The 23,239-nt window shown below is 39.0% G+C and overlaps 2 pseudogenes; both read right to left on the bottom strand.

Annotated features, from left to right (window-relative positions):
* The window catches only part of LOC136503190 (CBS domain-containing protein CBSCBSPB3-like), a 44,073-nt pseudogene extending 37,789 nt beyond the window's left edge, over positions 1-6,284 (bottom strand).
* On the bottom strand, positions 50-23,030 carry LOC136503189 (cysteine-rich receptor-like protein kinase 34; annotated as a pseudogene).
* Between the last annotated feature and the right edge of the window lie 209 nt (positions 23,031-23,239).

The following is a 23,239-nucleotide window of genomic DNA, read 5'->3' as shown; positions in this document are numbered from 1 at the left end:
CACAAGCTTAGACTTGCTCTACTTTGTTGTCATATTGTTCGTACAAACATTTACTTAATGTTGAAAGCCTCGTACAACCATAATACATGTAAATAATGTTGAAAGCCTCGTCAATATATTACATATGAGTTGCCCTTCAGTTTGCAACTTTGCATAGCATGTTGCAGCAAATACGTGTGCTGTACTGCTGTGTGCACACGTTGGAGGCAAATGATAAAAGCGTAGATCAGTTTCGTGCTTGTGCTTTGCTCTGCAGCTCGAACTATGTGCACGTCCTTATTGCTGACACAATAATGACTCCATATCAATTTCCAGGACTTGAATTTCTAGATCCTCATGAGTTCCGATCACGAGCCTACATAATCAGTCAAGATGTTCCGGGTTAGCAGTCGAAACACCAAAAGAATAAACTGCTAAGAACAACATTCTATTCCCAACCCTGCATTTTACTCCTCTAAATGTAAGATGTTTTTTTCTCTTTAAGCCAAACTCCTCTAACTTTGACCACGTTTATAGGAATGCAACGAATTCGAATAATGCTATAAATAATACTGATATATTTTTCTATAAACTTACTCAAAATTTTAGATTTTTTTCTTAATAAAAAAATTTAAACATGTTTTACTTCAAAAGAATGGAGGGAGTAATGCATATGGTCTTATTTGAACCTTAAATTATAATACTGTCCAGTATAGGATCACAAACTTCTTCAAACTGTCAGCCTATGTCGTATCCTATACCGGATTTCACTACGGGATACAGTTGTTTCGCCGAGTGCCAGGGGCACTCGGCAATGGCCCAAAAACACTCGGCAACTGCTTTGTCGAGTGTAACACTCGGCATCTTTTTGTCAGCAAACAGCTATTTGCCGAGTGCTTTTTGTCGGGCACTCGGCAAAGCCTCTACCGAGTGCCGGAAAAGCACTCGGCAAAAATTCGGGGGAGGTCACCACCGGCCAGCGCCCGCCCGTCTCCATCGAAGTTGCTGCATTTTTTGCGCTAAATTCACGGCTAACGCGACCGGTGGGATTCGAACTCACGACCTCTCCCTCGCGTGTCTGCTGCTCTACCACTGCACTACACTGTCACTTGTGTCTAGATTCCGTTATATATCCTCATATATTATACTAAAACGAGAGTAAATTGCTTGTTTGAGGCCCTAAACGAATTCAAATCAAAAAGTAGTCAAATACAAAGTTTCATAACTTTTTGAGATCTACAATTTTCATTTAGGAAGTTTTTCCATCTGAAGTCGTTTGAAAAATTCGAATTTCAAATTTGAGAGATTCAAACGTAGTTTTGCATGATAAGATGATTTCAAATCAAAAAGTTGTCAACTACATAGTTTCATAACTTTTAGAGATCTACAATTTTTATTTAGGAAGTTTTTCCATCCGAGGTCTTTTGAAAAAATCAAATTTTCAAATTTTCAAATTCAAACGTCGTTTTTGCATGACAAGATGATTTCAAATCAAAATGTTGCCAACTACAAAATTTCATAACTTCTCAAGATCTACAAAGTTTATTTTGGTCATTTGTTCATCTGACATAGTGGTAGTAACATTGTTCACAAATCTTATATATCTCTCTTCTACTTTCATGAAACTAATATAAGAGATGTAGATTTTATGAACAATGTTATTGTCGCTTTGTCAAATGAAGAAATGACAAAAATAAACTTTGTAGATCTTGAGAAGTTATACAACTTTGTAGTTAAAAAGTTTTTCATTTGAATTCATTTAGGGCCTCAAAAATTGCTTTGAAAAACTGATTTGCCGAGGGCAAAAAAAAAAATGCACACGGTAAAATGCCTCTTTGCCGAGTGCCAAAACAAAGGCACTCAGCAAAATACATCTTGTCGAGTGCCAGAAAAAAGGCACTCGGCAAAGACGCATTTTGCCGTATGCCGAAAAATAGCACTCGGCAAAATACATCTTTGCCGAGTGTCAGAAAAAAGGCACTCGGCAAAGACGCATTTTGTCGAGTGTATTTTATTTGGCACTCGGCAAAGACCGTCTTTGCCGAGTGCCTGATAAAATACACTCGGCAAAGCCTCCGGCACTCGGCAAAGTGCCGGTTTCCGGTATTGTTTGGAGGGTGGTGTACTGGTGTTGGTCAGTTGGACCTCAAAGTATATATATGAAAAATAGATCTTGGTGACCATGCAATAAAATGAAACGTTTTGTCAAAAGAAATGTGGCTGTATGTTCCCTATGCGAAAAATGAAATAGGTTCCCAATACTTGTTGTGTTTCACACAATTATAATGGTCAAACTTACCATGACTTTTCGACGTCCTCATTTTATAGCATGCATGACCTATACAGATGACCTTTTGAAAAGAAAATTCGATGCTGCGCATTGCAAAACCACTGTCCAAACCGACCTAATAGGCTTTAAAAAGTAATTTTAAATTTAATGGTTAATTCAGAAATTTTAAATTTAATGGTTAATTCTGGACCATCTTATAGCTTAGGGTACGTTCAAGTTGGATGAAGCACGCCATAATTGACAGTTTAATGCTTCCTAAAAATTTCATAAAACAAAAAGGGTGTGATCAAACAGGTCAACTAGGCATGCTTTTAGATCCTTCTCGTTATAGTAGTTCGTTAAGGACCATTTAATAATCCACTTCTATATATGATAAGGGTAATTTATTAGGGTACCTAGCATCCCTTTATTCATATACATAGTATAAATTAGACATTACAATGCAAATGAGCAATGTTAGTGGTATACGCAAATAGTAAGGTAGTGAGTTGTATACCTCCTTGAGCCCACAAATCCAAGGTGTCTGATCCTGTTGAAACACGTGCAGCTAACAGTTTTCTCAAGCCTGAAACTTGCGAAGTTTCACTGTTAGTGGTCTATCCTTCAACAATATTTCAAGTATTCAACATTCAACAGATCGAACAGAACTTTTACAAAAGCATATATGTGTCAAACACCTATAAACCTATGGCACTGCATAATGTGTCAATGATATAAGATACTCATATGGTTGATAGCTCTAATTGATCTCTAAATATGCCTTTATGATTAGAGGATATGATTAGATGCTATCTAGCTTTACAATTGACTTTTAATTAGATTAGGCTAGCTTTAGGTTAGAATATGTTCATAACAAACTTGTTTAATTGATGTTTTGGGTTAGATTAATCTCTATGCCTACTTTTCATGAATTAAATATAAGCCTTGAAATACTCTAAGGGAAAAGATAAAACTATATGCATTGTGCCGCTTGCCGTTTCAGAATTAAGTGCTTAGGAGTACCAACAACCCCTAAGTCTATTATTGAGGCCTCCACTAGTATGTAGACCATAGTTTTGTCCTTTTGCTCCCCTAGCCCCGCTATTTCCTACACCTTAGGCCCTGTTTGGCAGCCCTAGCTGAAAATCTATGTGTTTCTCTGTAGTTCTAGCAAATCCTGGGGCTAAAGCTGTAGACATGTTAAGTGCATTTACATGGCTCATTTCATTTATATTTTTGATTAAATAAAAATATTTAAACCGCTTTAATTTAACCTACAAACTATAAATTCAGCATAGATCTCGGATCTAGAGCTTTGCCAAACGGGCACTTATTTTGTTTATTCCTTTTCTTAATTTATATTCTAACTAAACAAGATATGTTGATTTCTAGGCAATTCATTAAACACGTTGAGCTCGCATGAGAGGCGACCGATGATGGGGCGGATGTCTAGATGGGCAAAAGTGGCAAATAGTGGCCAGTGTGGCTGTAGGTTAGTGAGATGAGCGGCTGGGCAATCATGCAACAAGCAACTAGGAAGTCATGGGTGAAGCTAAACAAATTAATGGTGAACTGGCTAGGAGTGGAGTCAGGAGTGACAGTGTAAGGAAGGTGATAAAATGATCCTCTAGTATACTTTAATTGTCAACTTTTAGCGACTGACATCTGACAATGTTTCAGTGTTGTGGTGCAGTGGTAACTACGACTACAAGTGGTCACTAGTGGACAGCGGTGCAGTGGTAGCTACGACTACAAGTGGTCACTAGTGGACAGCGGTGGTGTGATAGAGGTGTCGATGGCACAGAGCATGCAAGAGCTGCAATGTGTCTCCTATACTTCCATACATGTAAAAACTTTACGGTTTTAAGGGGCTTTATGGAGATTCCCAAATACGTTTTGAGCTATTGTTGAGGGCAAGTGCATAAATCCATGCTCCTACACTGGTTAGAAGAGACTTAAGTATTCAAAAAATAGATAACCATACTAGAAGTTCATTGATGAACTTGGCAGAGTACACCTAATTAAAATTGCTTATCTTTGCATCCACACTCTTAGTTTTTATTTTCTAATCCAATACCCATATAGATATTCCAAAATCTTATTGCCATTGTGATAAATTAAAATTCAGTTAATTATCAATGAATCTATATGCTTTGGAGTATGTATTTGCCAACATTATTTGGGAATAATGTATGAAAATTATTAAGAATTTTCAGACACGGTTCTCTTAAAAATTTTCAGACATGGTTCTCTTAATAATGTTAGCAAATACATACTCTTATGTCAACTGTCCCTAAAAATGGATACGTCTCTAGGTACAGTTTTCTTAATGGAATCACCCCTGAAAATTGATTTCCAGGGATGGTTCAGGAGCTACAATGCTCCATGCCATAGTTACAGACGATTTTTATGTCATCCGCCTCTGTTAGAAATGGAAGCCGTCTATAAAAAAAATCTATACTATTGTGCTTAAATTGATCTATCAATATACTACCTCCGTCCTAAAAAGAATGCAATTCTAACATAGTGTCACGTTTTAGTACCTTAAGTTTGACCAATTATAGATTAAAAAGTATCCATGCTTATGATACCCAATAAATACCATTAGATTAATTACGAAATGTATTTTCATAATAAATTAATTTAAAGCCATAAATGTGAATATTATTTACTAAAAACTTAGTCAAAGTGAACCACTTTTCGTGGCACACAACCCATAGTTGCATTCTTTTCAGGACGGAGGTAGTAAGTGTACAATATTCAATCTCAAATATAACTAATTTTATATAATATTGTAACTCATAATTTTGTGTTATTGAGTATTAATATACCATTTAACATGAATTGTTATGTCCTACCATAACTCACTAAGGAAATATTTTCATGATTGATACACCATATGCAAATAGATAGGCTCATTTCTTTCCTACATGCATGTATACAATATACATGGTCATTCATACATACATGACAGAGAGAGAGAGAGTACACGCACCTGTAATTAGTGGAGTTCCAGAAGCGAACAAGTGGCTGGCATGGGGAATCAATGGAATAGACACCTGCAACTATTAGCGGAAGTGTTGGGTGGCAAGCTACTGCGGTATTAAAATATTTTCCAGTCTCATAGAGTGTGTGAACACGTGTCCCTGTCTGCAAATCCCATATCTGATTCAACATGAGAACCAAAAATATGAATTCTCACATCATTCGAGTCGATCAATTGGTATCCAGTACAAACGCACACAGCAATACTTACGTTTAGACGACCATCTTTGCCGACAACCACATGGTTCTGACTAGCCTCAGTGAAAACATGGTCATAGAATATGTAATTATCAGAATACTGTTGTATGGTTGTGATGGGCTTATTCGGAGCATTAATTGACCAGACCTGTTAAACGGTAGAAGATCAAAGTCAGACTAGGTTAGGACATGAACTAAGGGCCTGTTTGATACACATGGCTAGTTATTAGTTGTGGCTAATAATTAGCTCAAATAAGTTATGGTTGGCTGGCTAGTTGGCTAACAACTCGTTGAAGACTTGCTTAAAAACTAGCACTCCTATTAACTCTGCTGTTTCAATGCACTGGAGCTAATTTTTAGCTAGGTAGCAATTAGCCACTGTATCAAACCGACCTAAATTGGCTTATCATACTTCATTGATCCCCAAATAAATCAACTTCTTGTTATACATATCTAGACAACGGTTTGGCTAAATGCATAAGTAAAGTGTATTTACTATTTTGGAAAAGAGGGGAGGAATATATATAATAGTAATAATAGCATAAAAAGAAAAACTAGCACAAGGGAAGGGAAAGAGACCAACCTTCAGTCCAGAGTATCTGTCGCCACTCGTAAAGGTCTCCGTGTTGTTTGGATTAAATTTGACAGTGAAATAACTTAGGGTTGAACTGTCAGAGGATGAGCGAACTTTTCGAGAACAGGTCCAGCCCTTGTCCCAGTTCCAGAGCTCGAACAGGCCGTCAATACGCGCCAATAGCAGGTATGGGTAGGTAGGGTGAATCGCTATTGACATGACAATGCTATGGCTATGACTGGTACTGGTAAGGGTGCGTTTAGATCCAAGAAAATTTTGGATTTTGGCTCACTGTGGCATTTCGTTTGTATTTAGTAATTAGTGTCTAATTATGGACTAATTAGGTTCAAAAGTTTCGTCTCGCGATTTCTCGACCAACTGTGTAATTAGTTTTTTTTTCGTCTACATTTAGTATTCCATGCATGTGCCGTAAGATTCGATGTGATAGTTACTATGCAAAATTTTTTAGCAACTAAACGGGGCCTAACTCTGAATGTCTTTATTCTTTGCCATGTTTCACAGGAGTAGACTTGGACATATCCCGCATCATCTGTGGTCACAAACCATTGCTTTCGTGGGATGAATATAACCGCCACAATCCCTAGTCTTGGGACCGTGCTTCCTTCCCCATTCACATCTAATGCAAACACTGTTGCCTGACAATTTTAATGAAAAGAGTTAGTATTGTGCCTGCTCAATGCTCATAGCTAGGGTTAATAAATAAAACTGCGCCAGATCGATGCGAATAAATAAACGGTTCAGCAACCATCTCAGCTCGTGGAAATAATAGAACATGATCGATAGATGACGCGAACATGAGATGAATCACAAATACTTATATGCCATTATTATTACCTCCTCATTGTGGTCCCAAATGGCAAGATAGTTGTTACCACCCGCCAAAATCCTACATGATGAAATTAGAGCGAAAGTAAGTGTAAGATAGATACATGGAACTCTTTTTTTTTTTTTTTTTTGTGTGTCCACAAGGAGTAACACAGCTAGCAAGCGTCAAAATCTTCTGACCATGGCTTTGTGGGATGCACATCTATGGCTCCCAGGCTCGTAAATGACACCGACGATACGGTCTGACACAACAAAAATATAATCCAGATTAATTAAAACAGATGAAATAGACTAGAGAGATTATATTGAACGAACGAAGGAGCGAACGAACTCACCTTCGGGGGAGACGATCTGTCCCTTGGTTGGCAGTCGACAGGAGTCACAATTGCGGAACGCACATCTTCACCCAGCTCTTCAACTAGCTTCAGGATCTCTGGTTCGTTGCCAATACATGAGACCAGATCTTTAAGTTCTCTCTCAGTTCCCATGGCGATCATCAGTATTTTAAATATGCCCAGGTCCAGTGGCGGCTGCTCTTGCTCTACCATTGTCACGTTTAAAGTGCCAGTGGACATTGGGCCCAAAATGAAACTGAGCTTGTCGATGGAGTATATCTCTGGGAACTGCGGTATAACCCAATAGTTGGCATAACCATCTGTCCTGTTAATTAAGTTGACTGAGGGAACTGCGGTATAACCCAATAGTTGGCATAACCATCTGTCCTGTTAATTAAGTTGACTGAGCATGGGATACTACTCTTTTTGGCCTCGAAGGGAAAGCAGAGCTCGACAGGGTGGACTTGCAACTGCAATAACAACATGCATATAGATATTTCAGTGTGGGGTGTGTGTGTGTGTATATATATATATATATATATATATATATATATATATATATATATATATATATATATATATATATATATACCTTATGCTTTTAAGCTTCTTCATCGTGCCTGTTTTGTGTGCATGGTTTTTATATTTCTAAATTAGCATAAGCTAGTTGATAGGATTGGTTTTAGGTTGCAAAAATTCTCATCCTTGCCTCTATGTTAAAAGCCATGTTTTAAGTTTATGAAATTTCTAGCTTTCTCCTAATTTCGTATGTTATGCAATCAGAAAAAAAATGAAATTTCTTTCGTTGGTAATAAAGAATCAACAATAAGAAAGGAAAATCATTCTTCCACCTACTAAAGTATTAGTAAATTTATCCATCTTTTCCATCCATTAAGTTTTTCGATTGAACCGGTCAACTAGGGCCTTGTTTAGATTGGGGTTAGAAATCAGTATTTGATACTGTAGCACTTTCGTTTGTATTTGACAATTATTATCCAATCATGGCTTAACTAGGCTTAAAAGATTCATCTCGTAATTTACAATCAAACTGTATAATTAGTTATTTTTATCTATATTTAATACTCCATGCATGTGTCAAAAATTTGATGTGATGAAGAGAGAGTAAAAAAACTTACAATCTAAATAAAGCATAGTATCCTAGCCAAAAGGCGAGCGTTTGAGTCATGTCATGATTAAATAAAATAATTGCGACTCACGCATACTCCGCACACGGACAAGTTCTCGATGTGGGTGAGTATTGAATTGCAAGTCAACTGTCCACTTCTCCCGTTATGGGTTGATGCAGACAACTCACTGGCACTATATGTATAATTTTTTTCAAAACAAAGTTAATTTTTGTCCATAAAAGTAAAAATACTTTTTTTGGAAAGAAAAGAATCATGTATACTGCTTAATGTATCCATTAGTGTCCAAATAATTATTTATAGATTGTCTCAAACAATTTGGAGCAAGCTAGTTGCATGTCTCCTATGTGCACCCATGAATTGAACAAGATTATTAAGTAATCATGGTATCATCTCCGTATGTCTCAACTTCTACTCCTTCCTCCATCCTCAAATAAATCAACTTCTAGAATTGTGTGAAGCCAATTTTTTTAAGTTTAACCAAATTTATAGAAAAGAGCATCAATATTTATGACACCAAATTTGTATCATTAGATACACCACACAATATATTTTGATTATACTTATTTGGTGCTATAGATATTAATATAGAGTTAGCTAAGTTTAAAATAGTTTGACTTAGGATAACCCTAGAAATTAATTTTATCTTCTTGGGACGGAGGGAGTGCTACATGTATACGATGACCCTCATCAAAAAGAGAAGAATCCGTTATGACCCAGAATTTTTAAAGAGGGCAAAGGTGCATTGCAGGACTCCAATAATGCACTACACTGTGGCAATTCTAAAAAATGTTTACCGTAGTTAATCATACCTGCCCTGCCGATGATGATGATGAAGTGCTTGCGACACTTCTAACAATGGAGCAGGAGTACGAAATATCCGTTTCAACAAGCATGCGCATAATATCCTCTATAGCAGCCCTTTTGTCTGGGTCACTGTGCATGCAATTTATCCCTATCTCGGCACATACTTTTACTTGTTCTAGTAGTACGTGGCTCTCTGTTGTCTGAAATGTATTCGCCCAACTTTCCAGCGCCTATGAATTTCACAATCAAAGTCAGTTAAGAGTTATATCAGGGCGGCACGCAGCCTCTTAAAATAGGGAACATAAATATATATCTTCCAAATATAGTTGATGCAGATTTGGACACTGCTAGCGGTGTGATGATATAGCACCAAAAAGAAAAGAATGTAGCCATTATCTTGAAACAGTGATGTAAATGATTATTACCTCGTCAACATTGGTGTATTCCTTACATCCCATCAGAATCTCCATGATAATAACACCTAGACTATATATGTCTATCTTCAGTGTGATTGTTCCACTTCTTAAAAATTCTGGTGCCATATATCCCCTACATGAAAAATTCATGTAGTGTGTTGAGAAATAACTAAACAGGTATGCAATAGATCTGGTTGATAACTAACAAAAAAATTGACATCTTAGATAGAATTAGATAGCCTACCGCGACCCAACTAAGTTTTCAGTAATAGTCCTGCTTTTGTTTTCACTGAAGCGCCTTGATATACCAAAATCTGCAATCTTAGGCACCAAGCTATCGTCCAATAGTATATTTTCAGGTTTGAGATCCATGTGAATAATGCTCTTCTGTTGAAGATAACGTAGACCCTCACAAATCCCCTTAATTATTTGATAGCGCACCCTCCACTGAAGTCCAGAAGATGGCTCTGTCAAGAGTATATACAATACAACAATGCATGAGTTCTTATTATGCCATCGGATCGGCAGTCCAACGGAATCAGAAATATCCAATTTGGTTGGTTGCGTGATATGGAAATATATACAAGATACTCTAGCACCTGTTTTTCACTAAAAATTTCAAAGGCTACTTTGCTTGCAAATTACTATGCAAAAGCATATTATCTTGACAAAATTGGCAGGGTGTTCAGAGTGATTATTGACAATCACATGTACTTTGCCTACAGTTCCACAACAGTAAAATCAACTTTAGTCTTATAGATACTCTTTTTCTAGTGCACTACTAATCGCTTTGAGAAAGATAGGTCGGCAAAACAGAACAATCCAATGTACCCAGAAAATCATAGTGCATCCTCTCCGTAAAAGATATACTGCAGATGTTAAATCTTCCCTTTAGCCTTGAAAGTGTGTGTGTGATCCAATTTGGTTGGTTGCGTGATATGGAAATATATACAAGATACTCTAGCACCTGTTTTTCACTAAAAATTTCAAAGGCTACTTTGCTTGCAAATTACTATGCAAAAGCATATTATCTTGACAAAATTGGCAGGGTGTTCAGAGTGATTATTGACAATCACATGTACTTTGCCTACAGTTCCACAACAGTAAAATCAACTTTAGTCTTATAGATACTCTCTTTCTAGTGCACTACTAATCGCTTTGAGAAAGATAGGTTGGCAAAACAGAACAATCCAATGTACCTAGAAAATCATAGTGCATCCTCTCCGTAAAAGATATACTGCAGATGTTAAATCTTCCCTTTAGCCTTGAAAGTGTGTGTGTGATCCAATTTGGTTGGTTGCGTGATATGGAAATATATACAAGATACTCTAGCACCTGTTTTTCACTAAAAATTTCAATGGCTACTTTGCTTGCAAATTACTATGCAAAAGCATATTATCTTGACAAAATTGGCAGGGTGTTCAGAGTGATTATTGACAATCACATGTACTTTGCCTACAGTTCCACAACAGTAAAATCAACTTTAGTCTTATAGATACTCTCTTCCTAGTGCACTACTAATCGCTTTGAGAAAGATAGGTTGGCAAAACAGAACAATCCAATGTACCTAGAAAATCATAGTGCATCCTCTCCGTAAAAGATATACTGCAGATGTTAAATCTTCCCTTTAGCCTTGAAAGTGTGTGTGTGATCCAATTTGGTTGGTTGCGTGATATGGAAATATATACAAGATACTCTAGCACCTGTTTTTCACTAAAAATTTCAATGGCTACTTTGCTTGCAAATTACTATGCAAAAGCATATTATCTTGACAAAATTGGCAGGGTGTTCAGAGTGATTATTGACAATCACATGTACTTTGCCTACAGTTCCACAACAGTAAAATCAACTTTAGTCTTATAGATACTCTTTTTCTAGTGCACTACTAATCGCTTTGAGAAAGATAGGTTGGCAAAACAGAACAATCCAATGTACCTAGAAAATCATAGTGCATCCTCTCCATAAAAGATATACTGCAGATGTTAAATCTTCCCTTTAGTCTTGCTATGTCAAAATGCTTTGTTATATGACAGATGATCTTACCAGTAATATACTTGGCAAGGCTCCCTTTTTTTAGGTATTCAAAGCATAACAACCTTTGACGCACGTTTGCCCAAACATAGTTTCCTTCATGCAGCCCCCTAACATTTTGCGTCTCAGAACAGTACCCCAGAAACCGCACTATGTTTTTGTGCTTCACCTCTACTAGACAAGCAACCTCACGTTGGAAATTGTCCTCTAAAATCTCAATCATGTCATGAAGCTTTTTCACTGCGACCACCACATTGTTTTGAAGAGCTCCCTGCAGTTCATGAGATATATGTAAGAGAGGTTGCATGAGTGCAAAATAGCCAGCTGAATTGCACACATACCTTGTAAACAGCTCCAAACCCGCCCCTGCCAATTAGTTGATTATCAGAGAAACCTGCTGTGATGGCCTTCAAAATGAAGAAAGGTAGGAGAAAATAGCCACAATCAGTATTCTAATTGTGGCTACACAAGTATACATAATTTATATAGCCACAATTAGAAGTAAGTAATAATAACCAAAATCTTGAATTTGTAATGATAATTACTAATTCATAAAAAATAATTTTAAACAGTTTTATTGAGGAACTGCATACTGAATATCACAAAAGATATACTTACGAAAGAAATATAAACACATATGATACCAACAAAAGATTATTGTTACTCAGTTTTTAGAGATTGGCATTTGGCACTTCTTCAAGATTCACACAGAGATACCACATATCAAGTCTATTGTTCTGAAATAATTAGCTAGGTCAGTCACTAGCAGTTAAACACTTACGGACAGGAAGCATACAGTTTCGCAGCAGTATTCAGAAAATACTAGGGATCGTTCTAGCTAATTGCAACGGGTGAAAAAACAGTCACTTGCATGTGCCAATGAAAAAGAAAGGACGCCCCTTTTCAAATCACAGGAAAACCAAGGCCGGCATGCAGGCTCACATACTTTCGCAGACAAAATGCAGTGGTGAACACATGTGGAAAAGACATGCTGATGAAAGACGCAAAACGCAAGTGGATCACAAAATCATAAACACTAGCTAACACCATGATAAATCACAAATCTCAAGGGAAGGGACAGATACAAGTGCATAAACTAAGGTGGTGTTTAGTTGCCCCTACTAAATTTTAGTCGTTATCCCATTAAATATTTAGACACATACATGGAGTATTAAATATAGACTAATTACAAAATTAATTGCATAGTTTACGACTAATTTGCGAGACGAATCTTTTAAGCCTAATTAGTCCATGATTTGACAATGTGATGCTACAGTAACTTGTGCTAATGACAGATTAATTAGGCTTAAAAAATTTGTCTCGTGGAGTACTGACGGATTATGTAATTTATTTTTTTATTAGTATCCAAACATCCCCTACAATATTCTCTCAATATACCTCCTAAATTTTAGTCACTTTATCTAGCACCGCCTAACACAGTCTTGCTCTTCTCTTATCGGGGACATCTATCAGGGAAAAAAAACATAGGAAACCTGATGATTCAGTCCGAGTGGTGGCCATAATGCTCCAAATAAAAGCAAGGAGGGAGCATCACGCAGCTGCTCTGCTAGCACACGTCGAATCACTAGCTACTAGTTGCATGTAAAGTTCCAAAGCAAACAGGGAGATCGAAAGACGTTTCGTTGTTGGGCCCTGTTTATTTGCACCTCAAAATACCAAATTTTTTAAGATTTTTCGTCACATCGAATCTTTAGACGCATGCATAAAGCATTAAATATAAATAAAAAATAAAACTAATTACACAGTTTAGATGAAATTTACGAGACGAATCTTTTAAGCCTAATTAGACTATGATTGACACTAATTACCAAATAACAACGAAAACTGCTACAGTGTCATTTTGCCAAAAATTTGCCATCTAAACTGGCCCTTTGCACGACACGAACCGAAAGATGTGTTATGATGTGATTCCACGCAGATTCCCACGCACCCAGAAAAGCTAGCATCGTGTTCAGTCCTAGGCCACAACAGTGCACAACACCTTCTTTCATGTACGGTGCGGCACAGTTATTTGATCGCGTCGGGATATAGATGTGACCAAAAATGTTAGTTAAAAAAAATGATAGTGTTAAAATTAAAATTAGTTTTAAAAAGTGTTAAAATAAAAAAAAAATCCTGGAGTAGTACGCTGGTAACATGCGTCCATGCAAATTCCATGGAGACCACCGCTGATTCCGGGCGGCAGGCTCACGGAGTGACTCACCAGCGCCATCCGCTAATTCAGTATGGCAGGATCACGGAGTAACTGTGAACACAGGGTGGATATGTGGCCATGTATGAGTACAATGAGTGATTGTCGAGAGGTGATCAAGCTTTAGTTTAGTGTACTGAGACTAACTATGGCGTGAGTAGAATATGTGCAACATATCTTTTTGTCTTGTGGTGTATAGGTGTTGAGCGTTGAGAAGATCGACAACAATAGACACTGTCTAACGAGTTCGTGCAGACCGAGGGCCAGAGGATAGACCGTGGACAGCTAGCACGTGGCCACGTCGACGAGCAGTGTACATATCTCTTCTCAATCTTGCCATCTTCCCTAAGATCACCAATTATTATATTTTTTCAATAGTAGATTCAGCTTGATTAGGCCAAACCTGTGATCCTATGAAACATAAAGAGTATTCATACCCTGTAAACAATTTCATACCCACCACTGCCAACCCTGTGTGATCCTCTGAAATGTTTTTAGTTATTGTTTCGAGCAACTGGAGTTTAGTATCAAGTCATCACAATGTTCCACTACGCTTATGTATGTTGGGTCCTCTTCTTGAGAGTGGAAAACTCCTTTAGGCCCTGTTTGGTTAGATTGTGGCTTTTGAAAAAGCTGTTATGAGCTGTGCAGCTGCTACAAGAATCCTGTTGATACATGACGGTTTCGTGATAATGATTTATGAAACTATCATCGCATACAAAATCTATGACGGTTTGAAAATTAGGTGCTAGCTTTGTGACGATCGGGATCATTTGTCACCTCCGTAGTTGTCTATGATGCTTGAGAAGAAACATCACAGATCGATAGTTACCTATGACGATTTTCAGGGTGTTTGTGACCAATTGATAACGTCATGTATCAATTTGTAGACATGGCTTGTGGAAATGCAGCTATGGCTTGTGGGCTTTTGAAAAAAGCTCAAAGTCGTTTGGTTGCGCAGCTGTAGCTTTTTGAAAAGTAGCTATCAGCGGGTCCCACATGTCAGCCGACCCACCTGTCAATCTCTCTCTCCCTTGTCTTCTTTAACCTCACATCCGTCGCATGGTGGCCCGAGGGAGCTCCGTTGTCGGCCATGAGCGCCACCGTAGGGAGGGAGGGCACCAGTGACCCAAAGGAGCACCGCCGCCTGTGTATGCTTGAGGATTCAGATCTGGCCTTTTGTTTGCTTGAGGGAGGGCACCCGTGTAGGGACTATCAATGTGGAGGTGGAGAAGGGCCATTGCTGCATCGTCGGAGAAGGATGCAGTGGCCTAGGCGGCTTCCGACCTCGGGCGAGTGGCTTGGGCGACGGCGGGCCTCAGTCGAGCAGCCTGGGCGGGCGGCCGGGCATAGAGGGGCAGCGATGGGGGGCGGTGGCTGGCCTAGGGGAAATGGCCGATGGGTGGTGGCCGGCCAGGGGCGGCGATCGGGGGCAGCGGCCGACCGTAGTAGTCGCCAGCGCTTATCACGGGAACCTCTGCTCCCATCGCACGGTGTTTCTACAGACGGGACGAGACAAAAGAAAAAAAATGAATTGTTTAACCAATGGAAGGTGGGCAATTTCTTTGCAGTTACCCACCTCCAAAGCAGGGAAGCTACTTTTGAATTTGTACCGGAGGAAAAGCTGCTTTTGGGCCAAAGCAGCTATGGCTTTGAACCCCATTGGATGGCTTTCAGTTCTAGCAGTTCCCCAATAATCATCTATCCTCAATATGTATGTATTGAGATAGCCCAATATTATCTTTTGTCAATATTCGGGGAGTCGCTGCAGTAGTACCCCAATATATCTCCCCAAAACCTATGTGGAGGGTCGGTCCCACAATAGTGTAAGAGCTAGCTCAGAAGTGGTAGTTAGGGTGGTCTCCATGGTATTGGAGGAGTTGTATCTCCCCCTTTATTTGAGGGGAGATGAGGAAAATATTGAGACAACCAAAAAATAGAGAAATATTGAGGAACTGTTGAAGCAAGAAAAAAATATAGCTATTTTCGATATGACAGTTTTATGGGATATGGAGAGGTATCCGGGACTGAAGATGCTCTGAGCCCAACCAAATAGGGCCTTAACCTTCACTAACAAGAATATTATATTTAACAAACTTGTTAATTAGAAGGAGGAACGGGACAACAGATTGAAGCAATTACTACCAATTAATGCGTGCTAATTTGACAAAGTGCTTCCATGACATACCTACGATTAACTATTTCCCATTCGGACCAAGTTTCACACACATGATTTACCTTGTGCACAAATAATCGAAACTACCCAGGAATACAGAACGTACCTGCTGGAAGCGATAGCACGCAGAGAGGAGTGCTTAATTTGCTGCTTGGCGACGAGGATCCCATCCAGCCACATTTATATAGGGGGTCGGGTGCAACGTCGAAAAAAAAAGTTGACTTGACTCCGGATCAGCTGCATGGTCTAGCCAATAGCTCTGCAAATCTGACCTACGGTGAAACACGTTACGAGAACGTCTCTGAGAGAATCTAATATTTTCTTCCAAAAAACATAGAGTTTTATAACTTCTAAAAAGATATAAAAGTATTGAAAGAAATAAAGAAAGCCATCTCTAAGAATTTCTAATAATCCACTCCTAAAATATAGAAGACAATTTTACATCAGGAATCATATACTATTTCTAAATTATCTTAACCACTTTTATATATTCTTTCTCTCTTGTACATTTGCATCACGAACCCTTTCCTATTCTTTATTCTTTCCATGCCCTTTCACTTTAGACTGGCCGACGCGAGAGAAGATACGCGCGACTCGGAAGTGCGTAACTTTATGCGGAACATGGTGACTTTTTCTAAGTTTTAAAAGACTAGGAGGATAGATTATGAGTTGTTGGAGAGAGATTTTTTCTTGTCTTGCTAAAAATAAGGATTAGAAAGGAATTTAGGGAGATGCTCTGACGGGACATTTGGAAGCTAGTAGAACTCGGTCACGTGGTTCACAAAAAAGGATGAGGGGTTCCTATAGCGCGTTTAATAAACTTGCCTATAAGCAAAGTCAAGTCAACAATTGATTAAATAAAAACTAAGATATACAATAATTTAGTTTCTTCTCTTGATCTAAATATAATTACTACCTATGCTCCGTTTTATAAGTCGCGGACTAGATTGACACGATCTCCTAAATTATAATTTGACTATTTATTTATTTTATATTATATATTCTTTATGCTTATAAATCTATGGTTATTGAATAGTCACTAGTAGAGAAATGAGTTGTACTCCCGGTTCTCAATCTCCTTCAGTCCCGGTTTTGGAACCGGGAGCACGAATCCGGGACTAAAGGGCCCCCTCCTTTAGTCCCGGTTTCGCGCCCGGGACTAAAGAGGCCTCCCGGCCTGGCCACGTGGGTCGTCCCTTTAGTCCCGGTTGGTATTACCAACCGGGACTAAATGTTTTATTATTTTTTTATTTTTTTATTTCTATTTTCAATTGATGATTCGTTTTGGTTTTCGAATAGGTTTTCGAATACGCATTCTACGCTGCTAATAATATATGTATTCTACACGTTTATAATGTTCGAACATTTTATACAAACTAAAGTATGAAACTAACGTATATATTACATGCATATATATATATTGTACATAATTTTATGGACATATAATATGTCTATATATATATATATATTACAAATAAAGTTTGCATTGTATATTCTATCATATCCTTGGGATAACAAATTCACTCCATCTGGTTTGGCTTCCATGTTTCGTTGACATCATTGTAGAACTCGCCGGCGGGGTTGAGGACCTGGTCATTAAGAAATCCTGCTATGGTCTCTTGAATTGCTTTTAGTTAGTCACGTCGTATGACTTTTTCCTTCAACCATAGAGTCTTCAATAAAAGTTAAAGGAAAAGTATATATATATATATATATGTGTGTGTGTTGGTCACGTGATTACTTATATATATGAGCAATAAAAGAAATTGTAAATATATGAATATATTTATATAACGTACTTTGAGGTTCTCTTCAGGAGTTCTTTTTTAGTACGCCATGATGAACTCGCAAACATAGTATCCGCAGTAGTTGTTCCCCTATTCTTGCCTCAGAACCCACTTTTACGAGAAAAAAGATCCAGTGAATTGAAAGCATGCATGGTGTTAATTGAATTATATATATATATAAATGTAGCTGGTACTTACTTTGTGTGCGATTACATCCAGTGGCGCTTTGCAATGTTTCATGTGTTGTTCCTCAATGAAATTTTTCCAAACACCGCGCCCAATAAAATAAAAAATTAATTTGACCTTTAATAATTGTTGCAGTTAAGAGATCGGGGTATATATAGTTGCTAGAGAGACCAAATTACCCTTGGATAATATCTATCATGTCTTGGTACTCTGTTTGCTCTTTTCTTAACGAGTCTAAGATGCGCAACCGACTATTGGCCATATCGATGACCATCAATATCCAGTGATTGCTGCATATGTTTTTATACACAAATATGATCGACATTAACTAGAGTCAACATATGTATATGTGGGAGATAGCTTAGCTAGTAAGCAAATAATTGAACAAATGTCCATATGATCGACATTAATTATTTAACACTCACTTGAAGTTGTAGGGGAATAGTATGTCCTTGTTTTGTTGGTTCACTAAGAACCTCATGAGATTTTTCTCGAGTCCAGCTTTCCATCCAGGCGGCAGGGGATCAGGGTGTTTGAATACGACATTTGGATCAACGAAACCAATATCGTTATCCTGTCTCTTTCTGAGTTCTGTCATCTCATATCTGCATATATAAAAATATAGTGTGAGGATATATAATTTATATATATATATATATGTAGCTTTATATATATACACTTTAATAGTAGAAAATAATCACACTTACAGACAATAGCAGCTAATGAGACTTTTGTCGAGAGAGTCCAGGTGGCATAGTTGGTGTAATTCTCCAAACTCGACATATATAACGTCATCGCCACGGAAGTAATGTTGGTTTCTAATTCTGACAGAAACAAAGTTCTCTTCCCGTTTACACGCCGCCATGTACCACTTGTTTAACAGGTACATTTACGTACCCAGTTCACCTAAGGCCTCAGGGTTCTATAGACTCTTTCCATGTTCAAATTTCTTCCAAGGATCTACTTTCGGAGCAGATGGTCCTTCAGCCAGCACTTGGGCAAGGTCGAAACCTGTATCCTCGTAAAACCAAACCAGTTCCTCAAAATCGACGTCCGGTAAGTCTAAGTTTGAACCATATTCATTACGAATGACAAGAGGGGGGACTGATTGTTGCGATTGTTGTCCGAGTTGTGCAACACCTTTCCCTGCTCTAGTCTTTTTCTGCGCCGCCTCAAATAACTTGGTGAGAGAGCGGTCGTAGTCCGATTTTGGCCGGGTCTTTTGAGATTCCCGCTTTTTCTGGTCTACCTTCTTTCTTAGAAGATCTGGAGCTAGGTAGAAGTATGGTCTCTCCGGGTTCTCCTTCGCTTGTCGTTGCTTTCTTACATTTTTTAAGAAACTTTTCACATCTTTTTGTACTTCAGCCTTTAATTCCTTTTCACTTTTCTCGTAACACAGTTTTCGGGGAATAACTGGATTAGAGGAGGCTTTCTTCTTTTCCGGTTGGTGGGCCAACGGCTTCGTTTGTGGGGTGGACCTCTTAGGAGCTGGAGACCTCCTTGGAGGCGTTGGAGACCTCCTTGGAGGTGGCGGCGGTGGTGGCGTTGCATAATCATTGCCCTGAGCACTATGATGATATGGAGATTGAATAATTGGACTTAGCTTGGCGGAGGCCCTGCTGTGTGATTACAAAAAAAATAATTATATAAGAAATTGTTATTATTAATCATGCATGTCAATAGAAAATTTGTGAAAAAATTATTTCGTTCACTTTTGTCCGCACCTATTGTCTGGCAGTTGAGGAGGCGGCGGTGGACTAGAGACCCCAGAAATAATTATGTAGCGCTTGCGCCATAGTATGAATGTCTTCTCTGCTTCTCCTAGAGTCTTCTCCCCATCACCTCCTGTAATGTCAAGAGGCAGATCACTAAAACCTTTGTTAACTCTATCCACCGAGACGCTAACATATCCAGGTGGTATTATTGCCCCATGGATTCTTGGTGTCTTGGTAGGATCTAGAGGAGAAAAAACACCGAGAACCACTATGATTGTGGCATTCTCTTTTGGAATATGTAGCTCACATGATGTAAACGGTGCAGTGATGTCATCCACGGAGAAACGTAGCATTGCGTCATCTTAATTTGGCAACTCCGTGGAAGCGCATCTGCTTTTCAACTGATCAGGGGGGCTAATATTAATGTTGATTCTTGGATCTGATGCCTGCCTTTGGGCACTCATTGCTATTTACACTTGCTTTCTGATTTCGTCATGCATTCTAGATTGCATGTCTTTTTCGCGCTCCTATGCTTGAAGCAACACCTCCCGTGACTCACGAACCAATTCCTCCAACCTGCTGATCCGCGCTGCATCCTCATCCTTCCTTCTCTGCTGGCTTCTGTAGGTATCTCTGTCATCAGGGAAACCATGCTCCCAAGAAATGTTCTGTCCTAAACCTCTCGTTCGGCCACTGTGTTCAGCGGTCCCGAGGGCATACGTCAGTTCATCCTTCTCTCTATTGGACCTGAACGCACCAATAGCTTTAGCTTGTAGAGCATAAGACAATCTTTGTGTTGCTCTTTTGAGTTTTGTGCCATGAACCAGCTTCTCGGTCTCTAGGTCCAGTCTTCCCCCATGAGCAAAAAACCAATTCTTCGTGTGTTTGAGCCAATTGAGTGATTCTGGTGTGATACCCTTGGCAAGAATGTCCGCTTCTATTTTCTCCCACTTGGGAATAACAGTCGTGTAGCCACCTGATCCCATGCCATGGTGGTATATCTTCTGTCGGGCATTTTCTTGGTTCCTTCTCACCCGTTCCTCACCCTCTTCCGATGTCTTGTACTGCACAAAATCATTCCAGTAGGGCCTCAACTTCACGAGCGGGCCGCTAGTATTGAAATTGGGCGTTAGGTTCTTCTTGACGTATTTCGTGTATAGGGATTTCTTCCAAGTCTGGAATTGTGTGGCCATCTTCTTCATAGCCCACTTTCGAACTAGTTCCTTCAATTCATCATCGTTGATAGCATCATAATCATCCGCTTGCAACGTGAAATGTTGAAGGATATCATCCCAAATTAAATTCTTATCAAGATCAGAGACAAAACTAACATGAGGCTCGTTGATCTTTTGCTTCCATTCACGGACACTGATCGAAAGTCTGTCCCTTACAAGGTACCCACAGTGTTGCATGAATTTCCTTGCATGTGGACCAAGTGGTTCGCCTGTCTCGATATTGAATTCCGATATTATGTAGCGCCCCTCCAATGATTTTTTCGTGCCTCGAATATTTTTACTTTTCGCCGTTGTGGTTGTCGATTCAGAGGGCTACGTATAAAAAAAAGAATAAATAAATATCATGTGTACACATAATAGATGATAGATGTTCAAATATATATATATATAATATTCAAATATATATATAAATATATATACCTCGCCAGTATTTTCTTGCACAATATTTTCTTGGTTATCTTCAAGAGCCAGGTATTGACTTCCGTCATCTACATCCTGCTGGTCACCATCGGCAAATTGAGTGCCGGTGTTGATAATATCCATCATTTCTTCATCCATGTTATCTCTCAGGGCAGTCATCTAACTTTTACTCCACTAGATATATCTACAAAAAATAAAAACTATATCTATTAAATAGACTCCTACAGGACGTGCCACCTCGAGGATAGTAACATTTGTAGATGACATTTGTAGGTCTGAAGTTATCAAATATCCAACAAATTCTAGCTCGAAAACATGTTTAAATAAGTAACCATCCGTACTAGTTGACATTGCTTATGTGATCATCTCGGCGAGCATTTCTCCACCGGACGGCACCGTACTTAGCCACGGAAGAGCTCTGTTTCTACGAGGAAGGAAACACGGTCTTCCACGACCGTTGCCGCTCTCCCTCATAGAATCAAAGCTCCTCCTTGACGTCCGTTACCGCTCGGCAGAGAACATGCTAGCCGAGATGAACACGGTCCGCAAGTTCAACTAGTACGGATACTAAGTGAATTCTCTACTAGTGGGAGTTGTTCCATGGTGGAGTTTGTGGAGTAGTCCCAAATACTAAGTGAATTCTTTTAAGTTTAACTACTCCCTTCATCTTTAAATACCCACTTCATCTTGAAATCCTGAAATACAAGTATCAAAGGTTCAATATTTGTATTTATAATGCATTAATTCTGGATTGCTCAATCTCATCTCTATGCCTATCTACCTTTTAAACGTCATCTATGCATGCCTTTTAAACAACATCTTAGGCGAAATGAGTGAAATGCATGCATGGCTTTTTAAACTGTACGTTACTAGAAAATTAAGCAAGTTGACAACTATACTAATAACTATACAATTGGTGAGGAGCAAGCTAGTTTTTTCTTTTCTAGACTTCTTATTTGATAGTAAAATTGTTTGAATACCTTGTAGGGACTACAAAGTATTGAAGCATTTACAATTTATCCTAAATTATATAATATTCCAAGTGAATTAACTCCCTTAAATCATTAATTACATCTATACCCTTCCATTAATATCTGGCTCAAAATATGGTGACTACAAGAACTTCACATAATCTTAGAACATATATAGGTATTAGAAGTTTGTATTTAGTATCTACAACTAACTAAAATTACTAATATTTTTAGTCTCTCGTTTTGTTCAGTCGATGATGCAGTCGCGCCTACGAACATTATAAACGTGTAGAATACCGTATCTCATTTGGTTCGTGCCTACGAACGCCACCAATGATGCAGTCGCGCCTATAAACGTGTAGAATACCGTTTGGTTCATGCCTATAAACGTGTAGAATACCGTTTGGTTCGTGCCTACAAACGCCGCCGATGATGCAGTCGCGCTAGAAACGCGGCGATGAAATCGGCCGCCCGAACTACGGCGTGTGTTGGCATCCCAAATGAACCAGAAACGCGGCGATGAACCAAACATGAGTGGATCGGCAGTCATGAACCAAACAAGTTCGGCGCAGGTTCGGCGTGGCGAGCTGTGGCAAGGTGAAGGCATGAACCAAACACGCTCGAAGTCCTCCAGAGCTATACTCCATGGCCGCGCCCCGCTCCCTGACCTGCTCCCTCTCCATGGCCGCCGTCGGTCCGAGCATGCACATACACAAATAAAATCTATCTATGTGCACACACTCATACACACATTGTTGCTGACGAGGACGACGAGGGTGGAGGACGATGAGGATGGCCGGAGGTGATCTCTCGACGACGAGGATGCGATGGGGACGACGACGAGCGCTCTGACAAAGGGGACGATGACGAGCGCTCCGGTGAAGGGGACGAC

This window comes from Miscanthus floridulus, chromosome 14 (genome assembly GCF_019320115.1).
Source record: "Miscanthus floridulus cultivar M001 chromosome 14, ASM1932011v1, whole genome shotgun sequence".
NCBI lineage: Eukaryota > Viridiplantae > Streptophyta > Magnoliopsida > Poales > Poaceae > Miscanthus > Miscanthus floridulus.
Note: the sequence above shows the minus strand (reverse complement) of the source record. Positions and strands in the feature narration are given on the sequence as shown.